The 19,504-nt window shown below is 42.0% G+C and overlaps 2 pseudogenes; one reads left to right on the forward strand and one right to left on the reverse strand.

The window, feature by feature from the left end:
* Positions 1-19,504, reverse strand: part of LOC131780327 (ribonucleoside-diphosphate reductase subunit M2-like) — a 240,027-nt pseudogene that overhangs the window by 47,766 nt on the left and 172,757 nt on the right.
* Positions 9,605-12,775, forward strand: LOC131797194 (uncharacterized; annotated as a pseudogene).

Genomic DNA, 19,504 nt, shown 5'->3' on the forward strand with positions numbered 1-19,504 from the left:
AACCGAGATGACCTCCTTCTGACAGATGTCGGAGTGCGCTTTCCGTGTATGAGGGGTAAAAATTAGCTAACGGCTTCCCTTGGAGGAATGAAACATATAGTTGTATGTACATGTAAATGTATGTCAAGACCTCACTCCCCATCCATGAGGAAGATGCTACAACACTTTACGCATGCGCAGTGTAAGATGTCTGACAAAGATGGCTGTTCAAGGCTGCCTGAGGCTGCCCAAGGCTGCCCTAACCTCTAGGGGATTACATGAAGGCTGTCCGAGGCTGCCCTAATCTATAGAGAACTAAAAAAAATTCTACAGGTTGTAGCCAATGAGAAGATTTTGCTAAATCGTACAGGACCAAAGTTCTACAGTCTGTAACCAATGAGCAGGTAGAATTCAAAGACAATACATCTAAGATGTATAAAAGTAGAGCAGATTTTTAAGGAAACTCACTATTTTCTCTTGTAGAGTGGTGAGCAAGCAAGCAAGGAACAAGATGTCGTCAAATACCAAGAGGAATAATCCTTATGTCAAAAAAGAAAACAAGAAGAAAACAGAAGCCAAGTATAAGTTGAAGGGTACTATTGTCATTGATGCGCTGCCTGTGAATGATCCTGATTTCCGATGTAAAGATAATGTTCCTGCTACACCGTTGCATGACAATTTTGTAGGAGAACCACCCTAGTTTGATGTGAATGAGCCACGAATGGCTGTGGATTATATGAAACCAGAACACCGTTTTATGGGTAGTACAGTTAGTCAAACCCTATGTGACTGTCAATGTAAACACATAGCGTTCATTCAGACTTTTCTTTTAGCAGATGTAAAAATACACATGTTTTGTAGCAGTAACTCCAAGTTTTTTTAATTTTTTGTTGATGGGATAAGTACAGACCATCTTGAAATCGCACAGTTGATGGGTAGAAACACAAAGCTAGATACATGTCTCTGCACGATCATGCCGAAATTGCTTGGTCAATCGGTATACCTAAGTTTAGAAAATTAGCTGGACGCTTAGGATTGTCGGATAAAGACTTGTGATGTACAGTTTCTAGAAGATAGTATGGATAAATAAATAATAGTTGTATCACCAAAAACACTGTGTCATTTTTCTCTGTCAATCACGAGGTGTGTAAGACGGTCAGTGATTAAAAGAAGAAAAGGTGGGGGTGCTTCTGTGAGTATGGTTAAGAGAATTCTTCGTCGAGGCCCCTCTCTTACAAATAAATTAGCTTACGCAGCAAGTATGTTGTTAAACAAAAGAGAGAGGATCACACGACTTGTATGACAAACCCGGTGTCATCGGTAGTTTCGGTGGTGTGGCACCGTATGCCAAAGCTCAAAAGATCTCTATTTTTCAAGGTAAAAAAGAATTAGAGAAAAAATTGGCGTACACGCTTCACAAACCCAGACGTCAACGAGGAGAATTTTTAACTTAGGTGGTGTTCATCATTGATCAACAATGGGTAGCAGATTTAATTGAAGTACAGACCATATCCAAACACAACAAGGGATACCGATACATATTGGTCGTGAACGATGCTTTTTCCAAATACACGCGGGCCCGGCCGATTAAAAAGAAAACAGGAAAAGATGTGACGGATATGTTTGCAAAAATAATCAAGGAAGCCAAAGGAAGGAAACCTCAGACGTTACAGACAGATGCAAGCAAAGAATTTTACGAGCAGACCTTTCAAACATTGATGAAAACACAGGAGATTCATCAATTTTCTACCCATGGAGATGAGAAAGCCAGTATCGTCGAATGATTTAATAGAACCCTTAAATCGAAATTGTATCCCTATTTCACGGCTGCCAATACACTCAAATATGTAGACATATTGCCCAAACTTGACAATCAATACAATCGCACCTATCACAGGAGTATTAAAACCACACCAGCTAAAGTCACCACATCCAATGCCAAAGAAGTGTGGAACAATTTGTATGGGAAATATCAGACTAAGAAGAAAAAGAAACCTGCATTTAAAGTAGGCGATAAAGTCCGATTGAATAAAAAGTTTAGACCATTTAAGAAAGGGTATCTACCAGGATGGAAGGAAGAAGTGTTTCAAGTTTGTAAAGTCGTACCTGGAATGGTAACGACCTGTAAAGTGCATGTGCCAAATGAACAAGGAGGTGGTGGTTTCAAGTGCTGGCAGACCCCCTCACCTTATGCCCCACCACCTTTTATTGGATCCTGGGGTGATCCTCAAATAGGTGCCGAAGTCAAAGACATGGCTAAAGATTTTATGAAAGGTGTACTAGGAGGCCTTAAAAGCAGTGTCAAAAAGCATTTGTTATTGGAAGTGCCGCGTGGTATAAAGAGAGGGGCATCCCAAGCGCTTAAGAGCGAGTTAAAGAGAAAAGTTGCCAAGAGGTTGAACGATATTTTTGTAGAATAAAACATGGTCCACATCAGTACCGTATGTCAAAGTGATCCTATCATTGGTGTAGGCACAGCATCACCGACGAATCCTGTGTCTTCCACCTTAAAAAGGTATAAATGGAGAAAAAGAAAACAACAACAACGAGGAGGATTTCTCACAAGTCATATAAAGAAAATAGGAACGTGACGTGTGCATAACGCAGAAGACGTTGAAACAGACACATCACCATGTCTATCAAAGGGGCAGAGCAGAATTCAAGTCTAGATCTCTTTAGAATACCACCTACAGATCTTTCTATGGTAAAATACTGATATGTCAAAATACCACCTCAGACTTCTAGTATTACTCCTATCCAAGTGTACGTGGAACGACAATCAGATCCCATTGATCTTTCGAGAAGTTTTGTCCAACTGGATTTGGGTTTCAAAACCACAGAAAATGCCAATCTCACAGCACGCGCATACAATGTGGGTATGATGACTTCACCAGCCAACAATATTGCACACACCCTCTTCAAGCAAATCAATTTCAGAGCTGATGGCACCCTACTCACCCGACAAGAAAACATGTACCATCTTAAAGCTTTCATACAGACGATCCTTAATTATGACAGGAATGATGGAGAGACGATACTCAAACCAGCTAGACGGCGAAATGAAATTGATTCTCCTGTAACCTACACTGCTGCAACTGTCACGATGGATGATGCCGCGTATATAGCTCTTTTTACAAATCATCAAGACAGCATCAAGAAACAGAGAGCAGATGCAACAGATTACTATGCAGGAGGAAAGAGGAGAATCTTGAGAATGAAACCAGTTATAGACGTGTTTCACCAAGGAAAATGGAAAATGGATCGTCCCCAAAACTCTTTTGGAATTGGAATTTTATCTGAATCCAGCAGCTTTGTTCATGAATGGAGAAGCTAATCCACCCAGTGAGGAAGTCTGAGTCAACCCAGAGGATATTAAACTTACCTTCTTTCTCTGTCTGGTGTCCCTAAACCCAGCCGTCTACATGAGCATGATAAGTATGATGACCAAAACCCCAGCCAAGTATCCCATGATCCGTACCGAGATGAGACAGTTTCCCCTGGATAATGGGACCACTTCTAAGGAAATCAACGAGCCATTCAATGGAAAGGTGCCCCAAAGAGTCATCATTGGTATTCTGAAAACTACTGCATTCAATGGTCAATACAACGAAGACCCCTTGGCGTTTGGAAAAATTGGGGTGGAATACATGAAACAAATTGTGAATGGAGAGGAATACCCTTATGAGACTTTGGAACTCAACACGGCTAATGGTCAAAAAGACTTGGTGGGTTATCACCGATTTCTGGATGCTACTGGCTTATTCAATGATGGCAAAAAGAAGGTATGATGATGTGGAGGATAGTATCTCGGATGACCTATTAAATCAACATTATGATGAACTCGAAAATCGATTACGAGAATGTAAAAAGATGTGAGCCTGTTCAATCATGAATGGCTCATCAAACCCATGAAGATGCGGGGGTATCTTTGGGGGCATGCAGGCACGAAGAATTGAAAAACTTTCAAGACCTCCTTGCACCAGACTACCAATTGAAAGTGGTGGCAACTTCCTACCTCTACATGATGGTATTTGTAGGCCCAAAAGCACCCCATATTATCCGCCTCTTGCTTCAGAAACACGATGACTCTGATACACCTCATCTTTAAGGATCCATGCTTTTGCGACACAAATGGCTCTTGCAAAACACAATTCATCTGAATTTTTAATCTGAATCACGGAATGCTTCTTTTTAAAACTTCTGCCATGAATCGCTTTCCCACTAGTGCTTTTTGTCTAACACTTTTACCACCTTTAGGCATTTAAATAAAGGTAAGGTCAGCTGTAACCTTAGAAGAGGATTGAAACGACTTTCCTGAATTCAATTTATTGGCCATGGTATCATGTAGTTTTCAAAGCGTTCTGAATTCTTCATGATTTCTTCTACTTTACAAAACATTTTTTTGATGCATTAGTAATTTTCTAACGCATTAGTAATTTCTTTTCCAATATTATTGCCTTGGGATGGAGTTCATGTCTGCTTGAGGGTGGCCTCATGGTGGCCTCATGGTGGCCACCCACGCGAGGTGATATGCATTTTCCACAATTTAAAGGGGTACAATGTTATGTTCTATGTTTCTACAACATCAATTGGTAAAGGAAGAAAAATCAAGGACATCATCACCATAGTTACTAAATGGTTATCCTTCAAAGTGGGTCAAATCACGTTCAAAGATTTGTTCAGCTTCCTCCCAATGTCACTCTCAGCCTTTACCAGTACCTTTGGTCTCACGGTACTCAAGAAAGGTTTCTTTCCTCACCTGTTCCACACACCCAACCATCAAGACTATGTGGGAGCCCTGCCAGCAGCCTCCTATTACGACCCAGAAAGTATGTCCAATTCTAAAAAAGAAGAATTTCAAGTCTGGTATGAAGAACAAGTGAAAAAGCGAGACCCATTTGATCTCAAACAAGAACTCATAGCCTACTGCCAATCAGATGTCACCCTTCTTGAAGCTGGTTGTCTTAAATTTGTAAATGAATTCCAGTCCATGTCAGGGTTTCATCCCATGGAAAAATGTGCCACGATTGCGCCAGCATGCAACAGATATTGGCGTAAAAAACATCTTTCCAAGGACACTGTGGCTGTTGAACCTGTAAGAGGATGGCGTGGGGCACAAGTCAATCAATCAGCCGTTGCATTAGAATGGTTGAAGTGGCAGGAACATCAGCTTGAATAAGATAGCCCACGTATTGAACATGTTCGTAATGGTGGGGAGAAGTTGATACCTGCAGGGCCTGAGGCATACCATGTCAATGGTTTTGATAGCCACACAAAACACTGTGTATGAATTTCATGGCTGTTTGTTTCACGGGTGCAGACGTTGTCATAAAGACCGCAAGAAAATGGCGTTTTCATCAGGCAGCTACACAATGGAAGCCTTATGTCAGCAGATGGGAGACAAATGTCAGACACTCCAACAGATGGGGTATAAAGTGGTTCAAATCTGGGAATATCAATGGAAGGAGCAGAAAAAGGCCTCAAAGAAAATTCAAGATTTTATCAAGGAAATCAATCTTGTACCACAGTTCAAATCCGAGAGATACCATCTTTGGAGGTCGAACTGGGGTGGTGTTGCTTTATTACAAGGCCAACACAGATAAAGGTGAGCAAATCAGATACATCGACATCACCTCATAATATCCCTGCATAAACACATACGGCACCTATCCCATGGGTCACCCTGAAATTTTTTGGAATACGACCAAGATCCAGCCACCTACTACAGTATCTTGATGGTCGACGTTTTACTGCCCTATAATTTATACAATCCCGTGTTGCCCCTTCGACATGGAAAACTGATGTTTCCGTTATGTCGAAAATGTGTGGAAGATGAAATTGCCAAAACGATGTTGTGAAGAAATTATTATAGTCATGGTGTGAAAGGATTGCATGCTCACTGGTACTTGGTGTACGCCCGAAATCATAAAAGCTGTTGAAAAAGGGTACCAGGTTCTTTGCATACAAGAAGCATGGCATTTCCCACCAGACCAAAGAAAGCAAGGTCTGTTTACCCCGTAGATAGACACATGGTTGAAGATAAAACAAGGAAGTAGTGGTTACCCCAGCAGGGCACAAATGGATGTGCAAAAAGAGGATTATGTTAAAAATTACAAGGCAAGAGAGGGGATAGACTTAGACACCCAGCACATCGAGAAAAATCGAGGAAGAAAGGCCACTGCCAAACTGATGCTGAACTCCTTTAGGGGCAAGTTTGGCGAACAAATGAACAAGGTGAAAATGATGCAAATCATAGAACAACACGAGCTGATTGATCATTTAAATGACATGATGATTGAAATATCAGACATACACGTTTTGAGTGCTGATGTGATTGGATTGGCGTATAAGAAGATAGAGGAGGATGCAGTAAAGGGGTCCAAAACCAACATATTCATGGCAGCCTTTACCACCTGTCAGGCCCGTCTTAAGCTCTATGAATCTTGGGAGGTGTTGGGCGATTGAGTCTTATATTGTGATACAGACTCGATCATTTACACGTGGAAGCCAGGTCAAACAGAAATTCCCTTAGGTGATTACCTAATTTGACAAGCGGGTACCTCATGTAGGAACATTTAAATTGTATCCCTACGGATATGCCCAGTTTACAGGATTCAATGCACAAGACATTTTAAACATTGAAACACTTCATGAGAGACATTCAAGCCAAGAGACTTTAGCGTGTTGTTCCCTTTTTATTATTTTTAAATAAAACAATTTAAATTGTTACAATTTAAATCACGTGTCTTTGTCATCCTTACAAGCATTTCATACCTTCTGTGATATTATCTATCCATTTCTAAGAAAAGCTGTTCTTTGATCTACCCTGCGAAACATATCTTGTAGTTCCTTTTCAATGCTGTCTCGCCACTTTTGATGTGAAGGAGATTTGCAAGCTTTTTTGACCTATGGAATAATTATCTGGGGAAATACCTATAAGACCACTCTTCAACCAATATTCATTTTACAAAAAAGAGCTATGCGATTAATTACCTTTTCTAGATTTGATGAGCACTCTAGTCCTTTAAATCTCTTGAAAGTATAAAATTCCTAGACCTAGTAACCATTCACTTAGCAATCTTTATGTATAAATATCATAATCAATTATTGCCATTAATCTTTAGTTCTTTTTTCAGTAAAATTTCGCATATCCATACCTATCATAGAAGGCTTGGTGCAAAACAGTATTATTATCTTCCAAAAGCAAGAACAAATTATGGCATATTCAATATCAGATTTCAAGGTCCATCAGTATGGAATTCCATTGACGAAGATATAAAATTATCTTCATTGTCTTTGTTTAAAAAGAAAGTAAAGCAGCAATTTATCAAAGATTACTAGACATCTGTATTGTCTGTGTAACTTTAAAATGGAAATAATACTGATTTGCAATGTATGAATTTTAGTCTCTTTAATATACTGGTAGTTAGCTTTTGTGTGCGTTTCGGTATCTCTTTGATTTTGTGTCCCTGACCTAGACATTTAAACATCTTTTCTTTCAACTGGCTGCCTGGCATTTTTAACTCTTAGGTTATTTCGGGCAGCCAGCACCCCTATCATTGTCAGTACTATTATTATAAATTTTTCTTTCTTGTATATTTTGGGGTGAAAAAATTCTTTATCTTTCCATACAGTAACGACAATGTTATCTTTGCGAAGGAATGACAACTCTCCTCAACGACGTCGCTTGACTCTGAGTCGAAGGGGTGATTGCACGTGGGATGCCTTGTCGATTTTTATGGATGGTTCCGCAGATATAAATTTGATCTCGAAGCAAATCTTCCACGAGAGCAAGAGAATTGAAAAAATTATCGACAAAAACATGGTGATTGTTGCCTACCAAGGGTCGAGTAAGATGGCGGACAATGCGGTGTCCAAGTCCTTGTTCAAGATTACCATTGCGTTGTTTTCTCGTGTAGACCTCCAAATCGCAAACGAAGCCATTCAATGAATCTGCACACTCCCACACTTTGATTCCCCTCTTCACCGGTTTTAAGGGCATGTGCTGTTTAAGGGAAAGTCTTCCTTTAAAAGGAATCATTGCCTCGTCGATCGAAACATTTTTTCCACGGCCTGTACTCGCTTTTAATAGCCTCTACAACAGAATCGAGAAGAGGTCACACTTTGAACAATTTGTCATGGTTTGCGTGCCCACGTGTCAATTCTTTTCTCTTATTGTTTAGATATTGCGATATTTTGGCAAAACGATTCCTCAGAAAAATATTTTGCACTTTTGGGACTCCGAGAAGCTGATTTTTGGACCAGTATGAGTACACTTCGGGCAATTGTTTAATCCCAAACAGGATATTCAGTGTGAAGAATGCCTTCACTTCTTCGGTTTCACGCCAAGCAGGGTCCGGTTTTGTGTCCATCACTTGCCGCACATAACGATTCGTTTCCTCTGCAATTTTGTCAAAATTGCTGTCCTTAAACATTAGATAAAAAAGTTTATGGTAGAATAACCTCAAACGTCCCTGACCAGGCCAGTATTTGCGACGAACGGATTCACAACAACTGGACCAGGATTGTCATTCCACTCTTGTTCATCTTCTTCGCCACTTTCCTGATCGCTAAGATCGAGATCTGACAAATCCTCCATGTCAACTGAGGAAACAGAAATGTCAGATTCTAACTCAGGATTATTTCTTTCAAACCCCGGTTCAAGAGTGAAGCCAATGAACTCTTCTTCCTCCCTATCTGAATCGAAAAGCGCCACCATTTTCAAACTTCACAAAAAAATTTCAACTCGCAATTTCTCAATAAATTCATATGAACACCACCCCTGAAAGTTGGCTTGAACTGAGCTTCTACTCTAACCCTATTGGTTTAAACACAATAGGCTAGAGGAAACAATGAAAATAAGCATTTTTATCGGTAAGAATTTACTATTATGTAAAGTGCCATATGGCTCGGTCAGACGGGAAAGGGATATATATATATATATATATATATATATATATATAAGTGAAAGAATCAAAGAGGATGCATTGACTCTCTGTTACTCAGAGTTTCACACCTAAGCACTCGTCAGACAGCGAGTTTTGGGTTTGCTTGTGACAACAAATATTTATAGAGACAAATATTGTTCATTGATTCTATTTTCTTTAACTCTGACCTTGTGGTCCGATCTCCCCCCCCTCCCCCCAATGGTCACGTAATTAAAAGAAGAAAATCATGTATTTATACATACATACATACATACATACATACATATAATATATATATATTAATATATATATATATATATTAATATATAAGTGTCGGAAACGTATTGTTATCAAGTCGCGTGACTATAGGGCGTGGCGAACTTGACACCATTGTATTGTACATGTGATTGAACCAGTAAGAGTCAACAATGACCGGAAATTCCTGTGTAACCAAAAAACTAAGACTAGAGCTGATATAAGAATGTACAATCGCGTAAATTGAACAGTTAGAGAGTTGTACTCAATGTGATCGGGTAGTGAGAAAATAAATAACTTTAAAACATATTGTGACTTTTGGAGAGAACTGGAGGAAAGGGGGACATTCTCCAAACGTGGCACCTCCGACGGGACCGCTATCAACTTTGGCTGTGAGTATAATTTAGTCCTGAATTTTCTTTAAAGCTACGCAACCGACGGCAATGGAAAACGCGAAGGGAAAACTGCAAACGAAGCTTACACAACTGGGAATCCATGCCAAGCGAACACAACAAGTGCTTGATTAAGGATCTGTAGAGGCTATCGAGAGACACACGGGAGCGTTGCGGTCTACAATATCCGAGGCGGATGAACTGAAGCGCGCTTTGGAAGCGTTAAAAATCGAAGCAGAAGAAGATCTTGGTGACATAGCCACGTGGAATGCCGAGATTGACCATCAACTAATGAAAGAAGAGGTCGGGAAGCTTCGCAAATGGCTCGAAGAAAGAAGACGCCAGGAAGAGACAAACGCGCGCGAGGAACAACTCAAGTTCGAGTTGAAGCTGCAAGAACAAAAGATGAAACTCCAAAACGACCTTGCTACGCAAGAGAGCCACGAAGGGGGCGGGTCACCCAAACAAACAACGCAAGCGAAGCTACCGAAGATTGAGATAAAAATGTTCGAAGGTTCTTACTTGGATTGGCCGAGGTTCTGGGGCCAGTTGACAGAAACGATAGATAAAGCAGAAGTGGCACCCATCAACAAATTTACCTATTTGTGTGGGCTACTGGGACCGAAAGTAAAAACCTCTGTGGAAGCCTTGCCGTTTACATCTGAGGGCTACAATAGAGCCAAGTTGATACTATTAAGCAACTATGGAAAGGAATCCGAAATAACGAAGGCGTACATAAAAGAAATAATGGCCTTCACCATCATCACAAGCGCCAACCCTAGGAGGATAAGTGAGTTTAGTGAGACATTGACGTACTGTGTACAAGCGTTAGAAACGATGAATAAACTGAGTGAGGTTAACGGAAACGTGCCCATTACACGGGATAAACTTCCAGCGATTCGGGGAGACCTAGTACAAATGGATCCAGAGTGGGAGAAGTGGAATTTCCCCCAGTTGTCAGAGACAGTGAGACTGTGGACGAAAAGAAACCCAGTTGAAGAACGAGAGACGTCAGAGCAATTTAATTCGAAACGTGACCGCTCGAATAAGCTCTTCCAAGCACGAGGTGGCGAGGGTAAGCCAAACAAGTGCGTTTATTGCAGTGATGCGACGCATAGATCGTCTGAATGCCAGAAAATCTCAACCGTGGACCAACGGAAGCAATTTCTCGCAAAAAAGAAGCTGTGTTTTAATTGCGCAACACCAAATCACTGCGCCGCAGAGTGTTTCAGCAAGAAAACATGTTTACATTGCCACAAACGTCATCACTCCTCGATATGTGATCGTGAACAAACAGACAGCGGGAAGCAGACGTTGATGACAGCCAGTGAGAACAATGAAGGAATCATGCCAGTATTAACAGTAAAGGTCGATGGTATTACCTGTCGCGCGTTGATAGATACAGGAGCGGGGAGTTCATATGCATCTGCAAAGCTGTTGGATCTTCTAAAGAAAAAGCCAAGTGAAACGAAAACAAGACGTGTGGATATGCTAATCAGCTCGAAAGTAACCAAACTAGAAGTGTACGACACCGTCGTGGAATCCTTAGACGGAAATTATCAGATGCCTGTGAAGCTAACGAAGGTCAACAAAGCAGAGCTATTATCGATTGAAAATCCAAAGTACGGAACACTGGTACACAAGTACCCACATTTAAAGGGAGTCAAAATCACAGACCTTGACACGAAGGACCAACTTCCTAAACACGTCGTACTAGGAAGCGGGGAATATGCACGCGTAAAAACGGAGACAAAGCCGCAAATTGGACAGGATGGAGAGCCGGTGGAAGAGAAAACTAAACTGGGATGGTTTATTACGAGCCCAGGATCAGAATTTGACCACAACATGATGCTGCTGACCCAAACATCACAGAGTGACTATGAGGACTTATGCAGGCTTGACATACTGGGGCTTGCAGACACACCAGAGCATGACCAGAGCTTTGTGCACGCAGAATTCAAGGAACAACTTCAACGCTCACCGGAAGGATGGTATGAAACTGGACTACCATGGCGAGGAAATCATCCAGAACTACCAACAAACAAACAAGGAAGCTTACGACGCCTGTCAAGTTTGACCAGGAAACTGCAGCGCAGTAATCTGACCGGGGAATACGATGGCATAATAAGAGAGCAACTCCAGAACAACGTAGTTGAAGTCGCACCAGTAGAAGTCGTGGGGAAGGAATTTTACATTCCACACAAAGCAGTGATTAGACAAACGGCTGAAACAACCAAAATGCGCATAGTTTATGATGCTTCAGCAAGAGCAACGCCAGAGTCACCGTCGCTGAACGAGTGCCTTTATCCTGGCCCTCCATTGCAAAACAAGCTTTGGGACATACTAGTGAGACAGAGAGCATACCCCATAGCTGTAACTGCAGACATCCAGAAGGCCTTCTTACAAATACGCATCCGGGAGTGTGAACGTGATGCAATAAGATTTCATTGGAGGAAAAGTGAACATGGAAAGCTAGAGACACTACGTTTCACATGTGCGCTGTTCGGTCTAGCCCCATCACCCTTTCTGCTCGGTGGCGTAATAGAAGCCCACTTGGATGCATGGGAAGAACGGGAACCAGAGATAGTCGCAGAGCTTCAACGCAGTTTATATGTTGATGATTTACTAACAGGTGGACGAAATACAAGCCAGGCCCAGCAGCGCAAAGATAAAGCCATTCAAATATTCAGCGACGCAACGTTCCAACTCCACAAGTGGCATTCCAACGTCAAACAGCTAGAGGAAGATACAAACCTGACCGTCAGTCCTGAAGAACAGTCATTTGCTAAACAACAACTAAATGTGAAACCCAGTGAATCAAAGATGTTGGGACTCAAGTGGGACAAAGAGCAAGACACTTTGGCGATAGTAATACCCGAAGAAGAAACCCAGCCAACCAAGCGAGGCATTCTGGGAAAGATGGCCAAGATTTATGATCCCTTAGGCCTGATTGCACCGTTAACTCTCACCGCTAAGCAGATTTATCGCGAGTTGTGTGAGGCCAAAGTACAATGGGATACGAAGATCAACGGAGAGCTCCTACACCGTTGGAAAAAATGGGAGCAACAATTACCTTGTGAACAGCAAGTACCGCGATCGATAGCAAGTTATCAAGAAGCATTACAAGAAGTGGAACTACACTCTTTTGGGGACGCGTCAGAACGAGGAGTAGGAGCGGCAGTTTATGCAGTTGTACGTCAATCATCAGGCAACACTCAATGATTAGTGGTCGCCAAGAGTCGACTTGCCAAACAGGGACTGACTATTCCGCGCCTAGAGTTGATTGCAGCGCACATGGCTACCAATCTATTAGTAAACGTACGCAACGCCCTAGACAACGTTCCCTCCCCAAAGATGTTCGGATGGTTAGACAGCACCGTCGCACTTCATTGGATCAAGGGAAATGGCCAGTATAAACAGTTTGTCACGAATCGAGTTGCCAAGATACAACTACACAATGAGGTTGAGTGGAGGTATGTGCCCACTGATGAAAACCCAGCAGACCTGGCGAGCAGAGGCGCCCCAGTACACTCAGCACTTTGGCAACAGGGACCGGAGTGGCTTCAAGACAACTCCAAGTGGCCAATCAACCCAGTCACTCGATCCTCACCAGCATCAGAAGTTGAGGCCAAAGTCATTAGGGAAGTGCTCAACCTAGCAAAAACCAAATCAGAACCAGACGAATTCGATGAACTCCTGGAATGCACTAGTTTGCGAAGGACCTTGAGAGTCGGCGCGTGGTTAAAGAGATTCATTCATAACTGCAAACATAAAGACAAGAAACTCGGGCCTCTACTAACTGATGAAATAGAAGATGTACGTGGATGGTGGATTAAGCGAGTCCAACGGCGAGACAGAGAAACCACGGGTTACCCTCAGATTAGCAGTCAACTTAACCTGAAACCCAATGCAGAGGGAGTGATGACATGCCACGGCCAGATACAGGGGCAAACTCCGATATACCTACCCAACAGTGAAAAGTTTACAGAAAAACTGGTCCAACAAGTTCATTGCGAGACACTGCATGGGGGAGTCGCGCTGACAATGGCAGCAGTAAGAGAGAGGTACTGGATACTGAAACTTCGAAGTTTGGTCAAGTCGGTCCGAAGCAAGTGCTATGGTTGTAAGAGATTCAATGCAACTCCAGCAAGAAACCCAATTCCTGGTCAGTTACCGGAAGATCAGACCACAGTCGGCGTGGCATTTGAAATCATCGGCAAAGATTTCGCTGGACCAGTGAAGTACAAACAGGGAAAGAAAAGTCAAGGAAATTCCTATCTGGCTATCTTCACTTGCAGCCTTTCAAGGGCTATACACCTAGAGTTAATGGCCAGCCTGGAGACAGACAACTTCATTACTTGTCTCAAGCGTTTCATGGCTCGTCGTGGATGACCACGGGTCATCTACTCAGATAATGGCGGTACCTTCATCAAAGCCGAGAAATGGCTACGGCAGTTACGGAAAGATGAGCGTCTCCAGGGTCTTCTTGAACAACACGAAATTACCTGGAAATTCAACTTGAGCCGCGCCCCTTGGTGGGGGGGTCAGTTCGAGAGATTAATTGGAGTCGTGAAATCCTCCCTGTACAAAACTATTGGTGGAGCTACTCTAACCTGGCCTGAGCTAAGTGAGGTGCTACTCGACGTTGAAACGCAGATTAATCGCCGCCCATTGAGCTATGCGGAAGATGACGTTGAGTTACCAATCTTAACGCCTTCAACCTTCTTGTACCAGCGAACAAACCAGTTACCGGAAGAGGAGACCTGGAAAATAACAGACCAAGACATCAGGAGACGTGCAAAGTATTTGCGAACCTGTAAGGACAAAATGTGGAGTCAATGGCAAAGAGAATACCTTACAGCACTAAGAGAAAGACACAACCTGACGCACACAGTGAGCAAGTTCCAACCTAAGAAAGGAGACGTTGTCATAGTGAAAACTGACAGCAAGAATCGTGGAACATGGCCGCTGGCCATAGTGAATGAAGTTTACCCTGGCAATGACGGCGTCATACGCGCAGTCCAACTTAAAACTGCCAAAAGCATGCTGGAACGACCAGTACAACATTTGTACCCATTGGAACTTGAGTGTGACGTCAGCACTCAAGTGGCAGATCCATGCTTAAACCCACAGGCTCAGGATTTCCGCCCTAGAAGAGACGCAGCAGCAGCAGCAAGGTTGCAAATGAAACAAGTTGCAGATGTTGAACAATGTGAACTATGAACAGTAAATCAAACAAGTTGCGGATGATTAACAATGTGAGATGCGAACAGTAATTAGTGCTTCGTGAAAACTGATCCATGAGAAGTGGACAAATAATTATTTTGTTTGAGAACATCAGTATAAGGCCTGAACTGTGAACACTGAAATCGTTTATAGGAAGTAACGTTGATCGAGGAAAGTTTTATACTGATTATCGTTTTGTTACCGCTCGCATGATTCAAATAGGTTTAAATATTATGACATATGCTTCGATAGCGAACCATACGAGGGGAGAGTGTCGGAAACGTATTGTTATCAAGTCGCGTGACTATAGGGCGTGGCGAACTTGACACCATTGTATTGTACATGTGATTGAACCAGTAAGAGTCAACAATGACCGGAAATTCCTGTGTAACCAAAAAACTAAGACTAGAGCTGATATAAGAATGTACAATCGCGTAAATTGAACAGTTAGAGAGTTGTACTCAATGTGATTGGGTAGTGAGAAAATAAATAACTTTAAAAATATATATATATATATATATATATACATGTAGAGAATGTAGTATAAGAATTAGGATCTCGTTTCAAGTTTCCAGAGTAGCTCTTTACACGCATGCTGTAACCGAGTGAATACGCGAGAACAATTAAACAGTTAAACTCAGTCGAGTCCGTTGATTGAGTCCAGTATGTTAGAAGACCGGTTATCCCTTGAAAACGGGGCAAAGTTTACGCAACGTGGCACCTCCGACGGGATGGAGAAGGACAAGGACAACTGTTGTGAGTATAATTTTAGTCCTGATTTTCCGCCCGTGCGAAGATTGCGGAGATGGAAGCGACTGAAGCGAATCTAGATATCAAAGTAACACAGCTTAAAATGAGCATTGGTAAAACGAACACCATCGTAGAAACAGGGAAGTCAGAAGCGATCAAAAGACATTTGTCCACCCTGTGGTCCCTCAGTAAAGAACTAAATCAAATGCAGATAGAAGTAGAAGCGGCCTTCTGTCCTAGCAAATCCGTCTGTCAACAATGCCACAAGCATCACCACACGTCCATTTGTGATGCACCCAGACAAGAAACTAATCAGCCAACTCCTATGACAGGGGTCGCCTTAACTACAAACCAAGTTGGAGAAGGGTCGTTCCCGGTTCTCGTAGTAGAGGTCAATGGAATCAAATGCCGAGTGCTAATTGACTCCGGAGCGCGTAGCTCATACGTGTCAGCAAAATTGATCGACCTTCTTTGCGTGAAACCCTCTGCAGTCCGAACAAAGTCAATTGATATGTTGATGTCAACCAAGGTCGCGGCATTTGAAGTATAGGATTTGAGCCTCCAATCTGTCAACCACCAATTTACACTTCTTGTCAAAGCAACCAAGATAAACAGGTCAGAACTGTTGTCAATTGATAACCCCAATTATCACGAACTTCCTGACAAGTATCCACACTTGAGAGGTGTTTATGTCAACGACAACGACACGAAAGCAAGACTGCCAGTACACGTAATCCTCGGGAGCAGAGAGTATGCAAGGATAAAAACAGAAACAAAACCACGCATCGGGGAGGACAACGCACCCATTGCCGAACTGACGAAATTTGGTTGGTTTATCATGTCACCTGGCCAAGAATTTGATAAGAGCGTCATGTTGCTTACACAGACAACCCAGTCTAATTACGAAGAACTTTGCAAACTCGACGTTCTGGGATTGCGTGACTCAGCAGACCAGGACCAGACAGTCGTTTTCGAAGAGTTTAAAGAACGATTAACACGCTCACCAGAAGGCTGGTACGAGACAATCCTCCCATGGAAGCCCAATCACCCAGACTTACCGTCAAACAAAGAAAACAGTCTTAGAAGACTACAAAAAAGCTAAACAGAAAGCTAGAGCGTGATTGCCTAACAAAGGATTACGAAGACATCATCAAAGAACAGCTAGCAGAAGGAGTAATCGAGAAAGCACCCTCCATCTCACAACCTAAAGAGTTCTATATTCCACATAAGAGTGTCATCCGAAAGTCAGCCGAAACTACAAAGATGAGAATCGTTTACGAAGCGTCATCAAGAGCCATGCCAAATTCACCATCATTAAACGATTGCCTGTACCCAGGACCTGTTCTACAAAACAAGCTGTGGGACATACTTATACAAGAGAGGGGCTATCCAGTGATCCTCGCAGGTGACATCAGAAAAGCATTTTTTATCCACGAAAGCGAACAGGATGCTCTTTGTTTTCATTGGCGAGCTGATGCTCATTCAGAGATTGACACCTATCGCTTTACTAGTAATAACCGCAGGTTACATATCAAACTTTTGGTTGTGATTTTGCTAACAATGGCACGATTTTTTAATCCTTTTATGGGCATTGTCATTGTTGACAGCTTTGAGGCTCTTTTGTTACAAGAACAATGGTTTGAAAGAACCGACGCGTATCCGATTTCCGAGCGCGAGATTCAAAAACTTTGTTAATGACCTGAATGTGACAAAATCTTTCTTTCTCGGGGTGGGCTTAGGGAGAAGTTGTCTAGAGCAACGGCAAACTTGCCGGCGGACGGAAGGGTAAATTTGTTACATGGAGAGCGGGCTGTCGGCTGTGTTAAGTTCTCTCCTTTTTCCCGCAAATAAACGCAAAATTTCGAGGTAGAGAAAGGACGACAGTTTGTATCTTAAAATACGAATGGAATATGCCACACAACTATCGTAAAAGAAATCGAAACTGAAGCAAAGGTACAAGTATTTTTAATTATTTTTGCTGGCCTGTTGTAATGCGCGCCAAACAAGTTGCGAGAAAGCTGTCTGTCTCAAGCGAAGAATTAAAAAGCGTCATAACCAATTATATTTGAAATATCTACTGTTAGAGCGGTTTATTGTCATAATAAAACCCCTTTCAGTGCATCAAGACCTTGAAAGTATTCAAAGCTTTTTAAACGCTTTCATAGTATTGTGTATTGTCTTATGGCTTTGTCGCGAATTTGATCGTCAACAAACCATTAATTGATGACTTTTTTTCTTTCCGTGAAGAAGCACGCTTGCTTGAAGAAGCGGCTGGGCAGCCTTGAAAGGTTCTAATATAGACTTTTACTCAGATTGTTGTGGGAATCACTGTGCGAATTGCCTATGTATACAATTAAACAAACTTTGTTTCCGTCCCGAAACATCTTTGAAAGCGTCTTTGAAATTCGCGCTCAGTTGACATCAATTGTTCTCTAGTTTTCATGAATGCCCCTATTATGCTAATGACGGGTTTTAAAACTGATGCACGTGCCACTTGCAATTGACAACAATCATTTCGCTCTCGTCATTGGAAAAGAGTTATCTGAAAATAGTCATCGGAAAAGATCGGTTTAGAGTTGTTTAAAGTCTTAAAATGTTTTCGAAGTTCAAAGTAGAAAAGCTGCAAGCAAACAGGACGTCAGCACGTCCTCTACAAACGTGACCCAAGGCATTTCATTTCATTTTTTCATTAACATCTTTGAAAGCGTCTTTGAAATTCGCGCTCAGTTGACATCAATTGTTCTCTAGTTTTCATGAATGCCCTTATTATGCTAATGACGGGTTTTAAAACTGACGCACGTGCCACTTGCAATTGACAACAATCATTTTGTTCTCGTCACTGGAAAAGAGTTATCTGAAAATAGTCCTCGGAAAAGATCGGTTTAAAGTTGTTTAAAGTCTTGTTTTCGAAGTTCAAAGTAGACAAGCCGCAAGCAAACGTCCTCTACAAACGTGGCCCAAGGCATTTCGAGGTAGAGCAGTCTGTCCTCTCTTTGCCCCTTCTTGAGGCGTACGACAAACGTATTCGCCATTTGCACGAAATCGTCAGTGACCAGGCGACGGAATTGGCAGAAAGAAGGGCAGATGTTTTTCAGCTTCGCCAGGAACTCCAGCGTCTAAGAAATGAGCTTGCCCAAAGTCGTCACCCTGTAAAGAACGCTGTGAAGTTTAACGTTAGCCGAGAAAACTATTGGGACGTAGATAAGTCTTCGCGGTCTATGAAGAGGAAAAAAATCAGAGAGTACCTCCGAAATGCCACAGATATTTTACCAGCGGAATTCAAACCGATTGAAGTACGTATCATTACGAATTTTTCTTTATCACTAAGTTTTTAGGGGTCGTGAATGGTCTTTGAAGGTCTCGCAAAAATTTGGTCAAATTTTGCGGGTCTCGCAATGTATTTTTTTCGGCGGTTCTGAACGTCTCGCAATCTCATATCTTTAAGCTTACATGATCATGCTGGGGACAAAATCGCAAATCAAAGGTTGAAAACAGTCTCGATCTAAAAGAAAAACGTTGCATTCACCATTCGTCACCCCTAGTTTCACATTGGTCAATCTTTTATTAAGACCTCATGCGTCTAATGGCTCAATGAGAACGGATGATAAATCTTTTCATTAACAATGTTTATTCAGTGTCATAAGCAATCTGTGTGATAGCGCTGAAATATTATAAGCCAGTCGAAAAATTTACTGTTTATTTTTCTGAAATATATACTTTTCATTGAACATGCATAGTGTAGGCAGGTGCTAAGTACCTTTAGGGACTTACCAGGGCTTACTGCAAATAGATACCGACTTCTGGTTATTTTAAGGCAAAATTTATTTTAGCTGTATCGCAAAAAAATTTTTGGACGTGACGTATGTAGTGTGCCCACGGTATGACTTTTAGAAGAAACCGCTGAAAACATGGCGGCATCTCGGTACACGTACTGACAACAAAACGGCGCTGTATATTTCTAACTGGATGGTTAAA

This window comes from Pocillopora verrucosa, chromosome 7, assembly GCF_036669915.1.
Source record: "Pocillopora verrucosa isolate sample1 chromosome 7, ASM3666991v2, whole genome shotgun sequence".
Lineage (NCBI taxonomy): Eukaryota > Metazoa > Cnidaria > Anthozoa > Scleractinia > Pocilloporidae > Pocillopora > Pocillopora verrucosa.